Source organism: Lutra lutra, chromosome 9 (genome assembly GCF_902655055.1).
Source record: "Lutra lutra chromosome 9, mLutLut1.2, whole genome shotgun sequence".
Taxonomy (NCBI): domain Eukaryota; kingdom Metazoa; phylum Chordata; class Mammalia; order Carnivora; family Mustelidae; genus Lutra; species Lutra lutra.
The window spans coordinates 84,119,050-84,133,546 of record NC_062286.1 but is presented as its reverse complement, the minus strand read 5'-3'; the positions used below and the strand labels follow the sequence as shown (position 1 = coordinate 84,133,546).

At 40.0% G+C, this 14,497-nt stretch overlaps 1 protein-coding gene across 5 annotated transcripts in view; it reads right to left on the bottom strand.

The window, feature by feature from the left end:
• Positions 1-14,497, bottom strand: part of TMEM182 (transmembrane protein 182) — a 57,063-nt gene that overhangs the window by 24,531 nt on the left and 18,035 nt on the right. Inside the window, exon 1 of one of the 5 annotated variants that reach the window (XM_047746319.1) lies at positions 9,097-9,248. The exons of 2 other annotated variants lie outside the window; for them this stretch is intronic. The gene's annotated coding sequence lies outside the window, so the exon portion shown is untranslated. Of the gene's footprint in view, positions 1-1,226; positions 1,232-3,359; positions 3,366-9,096; positions 9,249-14,497 lie in introns of those variants that run through there. 2 more of the 5 variants (XM_047746318.1, XM_047746321.1) reach the window with 2 other exon arrangements.

The following is a 14,497-nucleotide window of genomic DNA, read 5'->3' as shown; positions in this document are numbered from 1 at the left end:
GAAGTTTTGTCTTTGCAACCTTTGGACTGTGCCAAGTGAAAACAACTCTAAAAATCCATTTGTACTACTAAGTACAATTCAATTTAACTTAAACAATATTGGATTTCTATTAATTCCTACCAGAACATGAAGCAAGATTTACAATGTAAATAGATTTACATGTAATCTATATAATCACAATTCGGATTAATTAAAAGAAAGCATCATCTGAATCTGCAGAAGGCCAGAATTAACGACTACTTTTAAAGCAATGAAGTTCTGTTGATTCTAAATAAATTGGTGAATTGACCTAACAAAGGGCTCCTTGCTCGGGTGTTGTAATGAGGATGACTAGTAATTACTCTAAGAACAGATGTTGTAGAAATGCTTCTTTTAGAGTACCCAGTTTATTTTCCTAAATAGATTAAGCTTTTACCCTTACAGTATTAACTTTCACTACCAATTTACTTGGTAACTTCATCCTTGTAGATCCAGATTAAAAATCATCAGCCCTATGGACTCTGAAAAACAATCTGAAGGGTTTGAAGAAATGGGGGGGTAGGAGGTTGGGGGAACCAGGTGGTGGGTATTAGAGAGGGCACGGACTGCATGGAGCACTGGGTGTGGTACAAAAACAATGAATACTGTTATGCTGAAAATAAATTTTAAAAAAAATGAGGAAAAAAAAAATCATCAGCCTGGGTATCCTGAAACGTCCTCTCAGTATATCCCGTGTACGTCCCTTCATATTTTTATACGTTCACTAACATACAGTATTTTTCTAATTTTCATTTGAGGACTATCCTTTTGCTTTTTCATGAAGAAAAGACACATCAAGTCATTACGGATTGTCTAGTTTGTTAAATAAGAGCATATATGGAATGCAAAACTCTGTTCACAATGTGTTTTACTCATAAAAAGTACCTAACATAAAGAATATTAACTGCACTGCAAATTCAAATTTCAGACTGAAACATACATCAAAAAGAGTTCATACCTTGGATATACCTAAAAGATCAAATTCCAAAGTGACATAATTAGGAAATGTAGAGAGATATGTATATGTATTAAGCATCCTTCAGGGAAGAAACGTAAAAATCACCCCAAACACTAGGACCATGAAGGTCATGAATAAAGCAGACTATTAATTGTGTACATCAATATCGTGCATAGGGATGAGTGTGTGTGTGTGCACGCACGCACATTTTTGCATGTGTGCGGATTACCGCGGATCTCAAATGGGAAACTAATGGCAGAACTGGCATCTGCTTTGAATCCCATCTACAAGGTTAGAAAAATAAAACCCTACAGTATCTCTTTTTCCACAAAGAATGTAATAAACATGCCCTAAAACTCATTAATTTTGATGATGCTTAGAAGCACCCTGAATTTTTAACTCTGGATTATTTTATAAGATGTTCCATTCCCAGCCATTCACACCCATCCAGCAATTCAAGCCAGTGTCTCCCAAGGGATTGCAAAGAGAGACCCTGCCAGGCTTGCTTGGTGAATCAGTGTGTGGTTGACAACCATACACTACTTAACTTAGCAAACATACTTCCACAGCTGTCTAGGCACCAAAGACCACTAGAGTAAGACATAATCCTTGTCCTCACAAGTTCAATCTAGGGAGGGAAAAACAAGTCAGTTTAAGACTGGGTGATAGGCGCCCCAGCAAAGGTATGCACAGCATAGCCTGGAGCCGGATGGACAACTGCCCTGAGAAGCCACTATTTCAGGGTTGAACGGTCCTGAGTAACGCCCTACAGTTCCGATTATAGTTGAAATGGCAGAAGGCAGGAGGAAGGTCAATCCAATCCGAGTTTCCCGTGCATTGGGAAATAAAAACAGCTCCCTGCAGCTGCCTCCCCTGTGGACAAAGGCGCCAAGAAACGAGGGACAGGAAGGTAGTCACAGCCTCATGTGCCACTCAGAAAGTGTTGGTCCTTATCGTACTGGTCCTAGAGAGCCCCTGAAGGTCAGTTATCAGCAATTATAGCCACATGTGTATCCGAATACCACTCCTCCCGCTGTCCAGAGAATAAACTGGTAAGAAAAAGAACAGAACACGGGAAACTGGTGAGGTGGTTATTCCAACTGGGGCCTAAAGCTGGGAAGTCAGGATAGAAATGAAATCAGCTTTAGTGATAGGCTGTTGTTACAGGAGGTGAGAAACCAGCAAGAAATAAAGCCTGTTTTCATGGGGTTTTCATTTGTATGCCAGAACAGTTTGTCCTCTTAAGATATTAACAAATCTCCTCTTGATTTTGTAATATTATAATGTATACAATCAACCTTCTGTATGGAGTATAGAGGGAAAAAGTCAACCCAAATGATCACAATTCCAAATTCGTAGTGTTTTGATAAATTATTTTATTGTGTATATAAAAATGTAAATATTGTATTTGCAGTTTAAGGATAAACTTAAGTGTTATTCATTTTCCAAAACTTGCTATCTTGCCTCAGACGCCTCACAAAGCTAGTTCATAAAGCTAATCCTATGTTTCGACACATCCTCGCGCACACAGTGTGAAGTGCTATAAAATGTTTTATGAGAAGCCAAAACAAAACACGCTACCCCCCTCCACCATCCTCAGCAGCAAATGAGAACCTCCAGCATATGTTGCCGTAGCTGTAGGCAAGACGCTTCTGTTACACAGGCCAGCAAGCCTGTCCTGCATCTCCATACACTACTTGTCTTGGCAGCGTCGGGCAGGTCTAAAAATACAGTCATGCCTTCACCAAAGCAGAAGGACAGGCTGTACAGTGTGTCCGCGTCTGAGCTCCGCAACTGTGGACGTGCCAAGCCAAGTCACGTGCTCTCCATGGTCCATTGATTTTTTTTTTTTTTTTTTTTTTTTTTTCAGAACAAAAAGAACCTTGAAAGTCCTGATGGAATTTATTTACCTCCCTATAGCAAACAGGGAAGAAGGAGTGTCTTAGGTAGGTGGGGCAGAGGCCTGATGTCCTGTGCGGGCTGTGACCTTGGCAAAGTCCCTACAGCAGGAGAAACATGGGTTTCTTCACATAATTTCAAGAGCTTTCCAGGCTTGAGAGTGCATCCATGGTCATTATCTAGTTTCTTCTCCTAACGATCTTTGGGGGTGGGCGGGGGTCTGCTGGACTTTGCAATACTAGAAGCAGAAGGGGTGGTGGTCGTGGGTAACAGGGGTACTAGTACAGTGCAGCTTGATTGCAGGAGCAGCCGGCATGCTCAAGGTCACAGGAGCAAGGAACTAAAGGCACTTGGAAGTGAGGTGAAGGGGATCAGAATGTGTCACCCCAAAATATGCCACTTTGGGTAAGATTATTTTGAGCTGGAAGCCAATGAGAATCAGTGAATGTGGAAAGAAATCTGTGGGGAATCTTCCTTTTCTGACTAAAAGCAGAAACTTTTGAGAAATGGGGACTGCCACAAGTCCACTCTTACCGGGGGAAAGCAGACAGCAAGTCAGCACCAGGGTGGGTCTGTGAACAAATCTACCCGAGTACTCTTATTGCCCCCTACTCCCCCTATATATTTTCTAGTCACTTTCTCAGTTTGCCACCATGAGCCCAAAACCCCTTCTCCTCTGTTTTGTCACATCACATCCATCGTCCTTTGTTAAAAAGGCATATAAGCTCCAGGCCTATCTGCTCCTTTGGCTCTTCATTTTTCTATGAAGGTCTCCATATACATTCATACCAATAAAACCTTTTCTCATATTCCTCTCTTTTTATAGTCTAATTTGCAGGGTTACAGTCACTGAACCTGAGGGGGTAGAATAAAGTGTTTTCCTTCTGTACAGAGGTATTGTGTACAAGGACACTCAGACCCTAATACAGGGGACCAGATTAACCTCCAGCTCTGAGGTCTTCCTCTGACCCCTGCTGCCTCAGAGGGCCTAGAGGGGCAGGCTGTGTCCCTGCCTGAGCATCAGAGCCGCCTGGAGGATTTTAATGTCATACCCAAGCCAGGATTCCATCCCAGTTCATTTAGGTGAGAATCTCTCAGGGTGGACACACAGGATTATATTTTTTTAAAGCCCCCTGGGAGGAAGGAATGTGCAGCCAGGTTGGGGACCACAGGACTCTCAGGTCTCTCTGGAGCTGCCAACTTGACTGCACAGGTGCTGTATGCCAGTGGCTCAGCCTTTCCACGGTTTCTTCCCTACTCTGTAGTTTACCCATAAGGCTGGAGAGGCTAAAGACAGTTCCAAAAATTAAACAGCCAGTAAATGATGATGTCAGGATTTGAATACAGGGCTGTCTGAGTTCAGTCTCAGACACCATTAGTTTCTGTGTTCATTGTGGCTCTGTGTGTGTGTGTGTGTGTGTGTTTCTCAAACTGCCACGGCTGCATCACAGTCTTCCAGGCTCAAATCCCTCCCAGTCTGGCTCCTCTTACCTGATCCTCCAAAAATGCTGAAATTTTACTGAAGTTTCCTAGTGGGAAACGCTGTTATGCCTCTAGGCTTTTGCAGTACTCTTTCCCCTCACTAGAATGAATCAGGCTTCCTACATATACTTGAGATCTAGTCAAGCTCCTTCCCTCCTTGAAGGGACATCGTGGAGTTACCTCCTCATCTCCACCAAAAGGCAGGAGAGTGTAGAACCACGAGGAGTATAGCTAGACTCAAGAGGTGCAATACCCCATCCCAGCTGTGTGACCTTGAGCAAGTTACTTAGCCTCTCTGTGCCTTCATTTCCTTCCCCAGCATGTGATAATAATGATACCTATCTTATGGTATTATAAGAGGACTCAAAGAATTAACACAGGGAAACAATGAGCAGGGTGCCTGGCCTGCTCCTCAGTCTGTGTCCCTGACATATGCCAGTCTCGAGATTCAGTGCACTCTGGGCTGTCCTGATCCCTTTACATAACCACCTCCACTTCTTGGCTGTGAGTTCCTTTGGGGCAAAGACTCAGTCTTGCTCATCATTCTAATCCTAGGGGAAACTTCATGCCTGAGTGTAATAGAGGGTCAATAAAAGTAGGAATGAGAGAATTGTCAGTAATTTATCACTCAGCACCCACTGAAATCTCAAGTTGTGCAACCAAGGCTGGTGGAATATTTGGCCATGGGACAGAATGAAGCAAACTCATTCAAAACAGAAAGGAGTCCATGGTCTCAGCCTCATTACCACAATGACTGGGGAGACTTTATTACCTAAAACCCTACTTTAGGTACTTGGAAGAGAAGATCTGAAGGACCAAGCAATGAGACATTAACACCTGGGAGCTAAGGGTACTGAGGACTATAACTGCCCTTTCCATGCTCCTGAATACCCAGTACACAGAAATGAATCAAGAATACAGGGAGTTATGTCAGTTTTCCCACCCAACTCTAAAATTGCCAGAAAAGAGATGCATTTCCTCCTTGACTAAGTTCCTTAAAAAAAAAAAAAAAAAAAAAAAAAAAAATCTGATCTTTACCTGAGAAGCCTTATTATACTTTATATTAAGGCATGAAAAGAACATTTTTAGGGCCACTTTATTCATATACTTTTTGTTAACATTAAATTTGAACCTGTTTGCCCAAAGCTTTTGTATATATAGACAATAGAAAATAATTATTGCCAAGACTTGCTTACTTAGTTGCAAGTGTTCTAGGATTCCCAAATCAGATGATTTGCATCTACGAATCGCTAACATCCTAGAAAACACATTTCTCCAGGGGATTGTATGATCTTTTATTATACTGCAATTATATGTCCAAAACCTTTCCTTAGAGATGTGACTCAAGAGAAGTTTCTACTATTTCTGCATCAAAAAGTTACTTTGGGAATCTCATAGAAATGAAATTATTTGATATGTTCCCTCTATTTTTATCATAAAACACCCAACAAAAGAAGTGATTAACAACTAAATTAATTCCACTCTTTCATCTACCTACACTTAGATACTGATTGAAAAAATCTCCCTTGTATCAGGCACTGTGCTAGGTAAGCACTTACTGGTGATATGACATGAATAAAAGTAAAATATATGTTATCTAGCAGTCTAATAGGAGAGAGTTACACAATCAGATGGCTATTGGCTATGTCAAGTAAAGAGAGAACTCAATGGCATATTACATAAGAATATACCAAGGTATTCAAGTAAGGGTACTTAACCCAATCTTGGCATATGACAGAAGGCTTCCTGGAGGAGGTGACTCTTAGAAGGGAGAGTAGGAATGCAGGAAATGGAGCCAGAGAGCGGAAAGCACAAAGGATACCAAGGAAGAAAGCAGGGTGCAAGGAACTTAGTGCCAAGGCACAGAGAGAAGCTTTGGTGGCAGGGGAAATGTTAGAGAAAGAAAGTAGGAGGCAGATCACAATGGTCTATGTAAGATAGAATCATTTTCCAATGGAAGATTTTTGGCCCATGTTATATGAAACTTTCCTTACAAATGATAAGAAAAATCACCGATTAACTTAAATCAAAATAGGCTGTTTGTCCACATGAAGCTTCTATCTATCAATAAGCCAACCACTGGCAGGAGATTTGTAGTTTTGTTTGTGGGGGGAAGTGTTTTCAGTGAGAAAGACAGACAAAGATAAAAAGAGAAAAACACTCCCTTTTCTTTCTTATAGAAATTTGCATTTCCCTGTTTTGTTTTGTTCTGTTTTATTTTCCCTGAAGGAATAAAATACTTTGATAAAGCCACCAAAAAATCTCATAATACTTCATGGAAACCACCCTGCCCTGTGGAGAAAATGAAATGGACAAGGAAACCTTATGGAAGAATTAGAGTAAAAAAGAAATGAAGCAACAAAGTTTCTAGGAAGAAAATAAAGGTATTGAGATGAGGGTAATCACAAACTGCTGGGGTGAAAGGGATTTGCTGGCAAGTAGTAGCCTGTCCCTGCCAGCAAATGCCTTGGAAAAATACATAGCCAGCTGAGGAGAAAGACCTGCGTAGTCTGGGCTGGGAACCACGCATGCAGGGAGTGCCAGTACAGCCAGTGAAGATGGGAGTCGTGTGGGGACAGACGAGATAGCTGGCACACAGCTGGCATCTCCAGCAGGGCAATGCCTCATTTTACTCCAGAACAAACGTTCACACTTAGCTTGTTCATGAACAGACTGACCGTCGTGTTTTGTCCACTTAGCAGGAAACGTGACCTTTGATGTTCAAAGTCGCCATTCACCAACTACCGTATATAAATCTTTCCTGGGCATCTTTCACTGACTTGGCCTCTCTGAGCAGCCAGTCTGAAGGAATGTGGCAGAAATGCCTACTGGCAGCTTTGAGTTCTCACTGACCTACCAACTATTTGCTGTGTGTTCCTTAGAAGAGAGTCACTTAACCAGTCTCCCTAATTTTCTGTTTGATTCTCGATAAAAAAGACAGCAGTCTCTGAAGTCACTTCCAGCTCTTCTGGTTAGAGTCCCAGCAAGTAGATGGTCAATATTTCCCTTTGATAATGAACTGCACAGACTGAACTTCCAAGTCTCTGCTCGAAAGGACCAGTTTCCCAAAACTGCCCATTTTAAGCAGAAAATCATTGAAAAGATCAAATATAGCATCCCCATAGCTACTCTAAACATGATGTAGTGGGGGATTTGGTTTTATTTATTTATTTGCAGTGACAGGATCCATCTTTGGAAAACTTCCCTCTCTAGCTACTCAACATAGCAAACTGTTACAGCAAACACCCTCCATATTGCATAACAACAGCTGTTGCTCTGGAAACAAGTTAACACTTTGCTTTCCATAAAATGTATCACTTCCCTTAAGGATACTAAGCCAATGCTCTCTGGATGTGAAGAATAGCCTTGGCCACTCACAGACAGGACATAATCAATTTGTGTACTAGGGGAGGCACTCCAAAGATCAATCTATTTTTAAATAATCACATTTAAAAGTCACTTTAATGTTACTTCCATACGCCTAAACTTGTTTGTAAAGAGTCATAAATAGTAAAAGAACACCTGACATTGACCCACCATACCAAAACTATAAAGGGAAATGATAGGACTTAACCAATTCTTCTCTAATTAACCAATGGATTTGGCTTTAAAGTGTATATGGAAACATAATTTTCCCTACAGTGTTATCAAGAAGGTGATTATGCAAATAAAGGCAGCTCACTGCAGAGCATGATCTTTGGGTTGAGAAATCTAAACACTCTACATTTCCTTGGCTTTGAAATGACAGCAATAAACCCTATCTCATAATGCTGTCACCAGATCTAAGGGAGTAGATATGTATGATATATGTAATGTCAAGTACGTGGGCTGGCACAAAGATGGCACATAGTAGGGGTTCCACATATGCTCCCCTCAATCTATTTAACTTGTAATAAGAAATGAAGAAAGCCATTCTGTTGTGATATCAGTGATTTCTAATAAGATAAATAAAACAGGGCACTTGTTTGGCTCAGTCAGTTAAGAATCTGACTCTTGATTTCTGCTCAGGTCATGATCTCAGGATTCTGAGATCCAGCCCGGCACTGGGATCCACCCAACATGGTTCCAGCTTAAGAATCTCTCTCTCGGGGCGCCTGGGTGGCTCAGTGGGTTAAGCCGCTGCCTTCGGCTCAGGTCATGATCTTAGGGTCCTGGGATCGAGTCCCACATCGGGCTCTCTGCTCAGCAAGAAGCCTGCTTCCCTCTCTCTCTCTCTCTCTCTGCCTTCCTCTCCGTCTACTTGTGATCTCTCTCTGTCAAATAAATAAATAAAATCTTAAAAAAAAAAAAAGAATCTCTCTCTCCCTCTCCCTCTGCTCCTCCCACCTTTCTCGGCCTCTCCAAAATAAATAAAATAAAATAAAATAAAATATTTCTTTTTTAGACATCTGTTAATAGATTAGTAGGTTTAAATAAGCAGAAAAAAAATAAGGATAGAAACAAATAGCTCTGAAGAAATTGTTATGGTATCCCTGAGAAATTTATGGCTCCAGCTACTAAAAAATTCACTCGTTCTAATTCCTCATGCCAGCAGTGGAATTTATCAAGCCATATTTGTGTTTATCATTTATTTATTATTATTTACAGAAAGAAGAAGGAAAAAAAAAGAAAGGTGCAAAAAATGTTAAAAGGGAAATAAGAGCCGTGAGTCTTCAAAAAAGAAAACCCATCTTGGGAAATGGGAAATAAAGTTGCTGCCAGCAGAATGTTCAGTCCAAGGGTCAGACGACGTGCCATACCTTACCGTGCCTCTTGGTATCACTTGACCAAACTTATCGCTCTCTCCTCTGAGAAGAATTTAACCATGGAGCATCCTTGGCCTCAGTCCTTGGGCTGACCTCCTCACTCCCCAAATGGTCCCATCTTGTCCCATGGCTTTAAATATATCTCCACACGATGACTCTCAAGGATGTAATGCCTGCCCAGACCTCCACCTTTAACACTAGATTCTGTGATCCAGGAGCCTACAAAACATCTCCACTGTGCAGCCTCAACTTGACTCTTCTAAAACCCACCAAAGCTTCCTCTTAACAACCAGCTAGCTCTACCTCAGCTTTCTGCTTCTCTAATAATAGCAGCAGCATCCCTCCAGTTGGTAAAGACAAAAAAAGGTCACCACTGACTCTGCTCTTTCCCTCATATGCCACACCAAACCCATGAGCAAATCTGGTCAGCTGTTCCTTCCGTATATAGTCAGATACAGTGAACTTCTGCTTTCTTCAATCACAACTGAAATCACTGGAGATTATCTATGAAACAAACAGAGGAAGCTTCTGAAAGATAAATAGAAGAAGCAGACCAGCTAGGGAGCTTGGAGCCCAAGCAATGGCACAGAGGTGAGTTCCTGGAGTTTTATTTTTGTTTCATTCTTCTTATATTTAGCACTACAGATTAATAACCAGAAAATGGCAACAAACAGAGGTCAATCTAGACAAGTGCCAGCAAAGGGACAGTTCATCATGACAGAAAACATTCAGACAAACACCACAGAAGATTTCAACAAAGTCTGAGTGAGGAGCCTAGATGCCCCTTCACTAGACTCCATGGACCACTCCCACACCCATGCTGGGTGGTGTCAGGGAAGAAAGGGAGATGAGACTTTCATCGCCACCAGGTGGTACCATTCAGCCCCTATCCTGTGGTGTCCATGGAGATGGAAAAGCCAGTAACCTGGAAATAACAACAATCACAGAAAGAAGAGCCCCCAACAACAGTTTATCTAAAGGACAAGGTGAGGGGCTGTCTAGTAAGGCAAGAAACTTTTAGGAGATATGCCACTACTACGCTAATAAAACACCACAGAGTAAGCTTTTGGCTCCCAACTCTACTCTCATTAGCAAGGACCAAGAATGGAGCCTAGACTTTGATCCTTGACAGGCTATAACAAGGTGCCCCAAATACTCCCCCTTAAACACACACACACACATACAAGGATAAAGGATGTGTTGGAAAAGGCTAAATAAGCAATCAGAACCTTCATCTTTGCAAGGATAATGAGATGACCATTCACAGTGACAGGAGAGATCATGTGTGGAGCCTGGACTTCCACCCCTATTAGGTGAAAATTAGACATTCCTTCCAGCTAGGGTGCTATCAGAGGAGGACTCGCGGAGAGTCAAGACCTAAACGAACACCCAGTAGTAAAGAGAACACCCCTTGCATACTCCCCAGGTCAGTGGAAGCAATGAAAGAAGCTATAATTATTCAATCCTAACCACTCTGGCCAGGATGATATCAATGGAAGCATAGTGGAAAGCCAGAACTCTCACTGCTGCCCAGAAGGACCTTAGCCTCTCCTCATGTTAACACATACTAAGTGGGAACATGGAATTCCACATCCACCTGATTTTTATTGAGGCAGTACCCACCCCTTCTCCAGCAGAAGCAGTATCAAAAAGCCAACCAAAACAGAAGATCCAGAGTTTCATAATACAATACCCCCAAATTCCAGGTTTTAATTGGAAAAAAAAATGACTGGCCATACTGATTAACCAGGAAACATCTCAACTCCAGTAAATATCACTCAGTAGACCTAGCAATGGCACCATTAGATATTTATCCAAAGGTTAAAACAGTGATTTGAAAGGGCACCAGTACCCCAGTCTTTATAGCAGCAATGTCCACAACAGCCAAAATATGGAAAGAGCCCAGAGTTCCACTGACCGATGAATAGAGAAGATGTGGTATATATATACAATGAAATATTACTCAGCTATCAAAAAAAAAGAAATCTTACCATTTGCAATGATGTGGATGGAGCTAGAAGGTATTATGCTAAGTGAAATACGTCAATCAGAGAAAGACAATTATCAAATGATTTCACTTACATATGGAATTAAAGAAACAGAACAGATGAACATAGGGAAAGGGAGGAAAAAAGTATAAGATGAAATCAGAGTGAGACAAACCATAAGAGACTCTTACCTATAGAAAACAAACTGAGGATTCCTGGAGGGGTGGTGGGTAGGGGGATGGGGTAACTGGGCGACAGGCATTAAGGAGGACATTTGATGTAATGAGCACTGGTGATATATGCAACTGATGAATCACTAAACTCTACCTCTGAAACTAACAATACACTATATGTTAATTGATTTTATATAAAATAAAATTTTTAAAAAAGATCACTCAGTAGATACTAACAGACAGAGTTAGTATTAGCTAATAAAGCTTTTGAATGAGCCATGATAAAATGTCCCAAAGAGAAATATGGATGTGCTTGAATTAAATTGAAGAGAAAAAAAAATCTTGGCAAAGAAATAGAAGGTATAAAGAGCCAAAAGAAAATTTTAAGAATGAAAAAAAATATAATAGCCAAAAATAAAAACTCAGTGGATGGTCTGGAAAGTGGAATGAAGTAGAAAAATGAGATATAGTCAAAAACGCTAAAGACAGATCAAAATGCATGGAATTCTAAGAAAATTCAAGTGGTCCATAGTAAGACAAGAAAAAGAAAACAGAGAAATAAAAAACAGAGCAAAGAGAAAATAAACATTTAAATGGCAGGGTTAAGCCCTAACATATCAAAATTGGTATTAAATATAAATAGTATAAATACACTAATTAAAGGATAGCTTTGCCTTAGTGTATATGTGCCTAGCAAGAGAGTGTCAAACTACTTGAGGCAGAACCTGATAGAACTAAAAAGAGAAAAGGATCCACTATTACAGTTGAAGACTTCAACTCCTCTCTGTAAGAAATGGGCAGATCCAGCTGGGAGAAAATCAGTAAGGTCCTATCTGGGTTCAGCAACACCATCAATTAACTGGATATAATTGACATCTATCTACAGACCACTTCAACAAACAATGGCAGGATAACATGGTTTTCCAACTCATATGGAACACTCACGAAGATAGACCACATTCAGGACCATAAAGCATACCTTAATAAATTTAAAATAGAACTCAAACAATGCTTTCAGACCACAGCAGAGTTAAATTAGAAATCAGTAACAGAAAGATAACTGGAAAATCCTAAAATATGTGGAGATTTAAAAACACACTTCCAAATAACACAGGGGTCAAAGAAGAAATTTCAGAAATTTAAAATATTTTCAACTAAATGAAATGAAAACACAACTTATCAAAATATGTGGAATTCAGGAAAAGCAGTGCCTAATGGGAAATTTATAGTACTAAATGCATATATTAGAAAAGAAGAAATATCTAATATCAATTACCTGAGTTTAAACCTTAAGAAACTAAAAAAGAGTTGAGTGAATTAAATCCAAAGTAAGCAGGAGCAAAGAAATAATATGAATTAGAAAAATATCAATGAATTTGAAAAGAGAAAATCAATACAGAAAATCAGCAAAACCAAAAGATTGTCTTTGAAATGATCAACAAAATTGATAAGCCTCTAGCCAAGGTACTTAAGGGGGATGGGGGAAGAGGACACAAATTACTAATATCAGAAATGAAAAAAGGACCATCACTGCATTTTTTGCATGGATTTTAAAGATTTCCTTTTTCTTTCTTTCTTTCTTTCTTTCTTTCTTTGACAAAGAGAGAGAGAGCACATGTAGGCAGAGCGTCAGGCAGAGGGAGAGGGAGAGGCAGGCTTTCCGCTGAGCAGGGAGCCCGATGTGGGGCTCGATCCCAGGACACTGGGATCATGACCTAAGCCAAAGGCAGCTGCTTAATCGACTGAGCCACCCAGATGCCCCTTTTGCATGGATTTTAAAAGGGCAATAAAAGATAGCTAGATTTATCATGGTGAACACTTCATAATGTTGAATCACTAAGTTGTACACCTGAAATTAATATAATACTGTATGTCAAGTATATTGCAATAAAAAATCAATAAGTAGGGGCGCCTGGGTGGCTCAGTGGGTTGGGCCGCTGCCTTCGGCTCAGGTCATGATCCCGGGTCCTGGGTTCGAGCCCCGCGTCGGGCTTTCTGCTCGGCAGGGAGCCTGCTTCCTCCTCTCTCTCTGCCTGCCTCTCTGCCTACTTGTGATTTCTCTCTGTCAAATAAATAAATAAAATCTTAAAAAAAAAAATCAATAAGTAGCCAAAAAGTGGGATAATAAAGAAATACTATGAAATATTCTATGCCTACAAATTTGATAATGTTGATGAAATGAACCAATTCCTTTAAAGATGCAATCTGCCAAAACTCAAGTTAATAAATCCCAATATCTATTAAAGAAAAGCAATTAGCAATTAATAATCTTCTTAAGCAGAAAACACCAGGCCCAGATGGGTTAACTGGTGAATTCTACCAAATATTTAAGGAAAAATTCTATCAATTCTCTACAATATCTCAGATGATAGAACACAGGTAATACTTCCAAAATCATTCTAGGAGGCCAACATTATTCTAACACAAAATTGGACATTACAAGAAAACTAAAGACCAATATCTCTCATGAACACAGATGCAAAAATCATCAACAAAATATTAGTTAATTGAATATAAAAATGTGTATAAAGAATTATGCACCATGATCCAGTGGGATTTATCTTAGATATGTAAGCCTGATTCAACATTTCAAAAATCGATTAATAAAATCCATCATATCCACAAACTAATAAAGGAAAAAAATCACATGATCGTATCAATAGATGCACAAAAAGCATCTGACAAAATCCAATACCAATTCATGATTAAAAAAAAAAAAAAAAGACACTCTCAAGCAACTAGGAATAGGGCACCTGGGTGGCTCAGTTAGTTAAACATCTGCCCTCGGCTCAGGTCATGATCCCTGTGTCCTGGGATTGAGTCCCACATCTGGCTCCCTGCTCAGCAGGGATTCTGCTTCTCTCTCTGGCCCTCCCCCTGCCTGTGCTCTCTCTCTCTCTTTCTCTCAAAAATAAATAAAATCTTAAAAAAGAAACCCAAGAATAGAGGGGAAATTCCTCAAATTGATAATGCATATGTACAAAAATCCTACAGCTAATATTATGCTTAATAGTGAGAAACTTGAAACTATTCCACTAATACTCAAGGATGTCCCCTCTCACCACTCCTTTCCAACATCACACTGGAAGTCCTTGCTAATGTAATGAAATGAGAAAATAAAATAAAAGGTATATAGATTGGGAAAGAAGAAAGAAAACTGTCTTTGTTCATTGATGACATGATCATCTATATAGAAAATCTAAAATAATCTAAAAAATACCTCTGGTACTAATA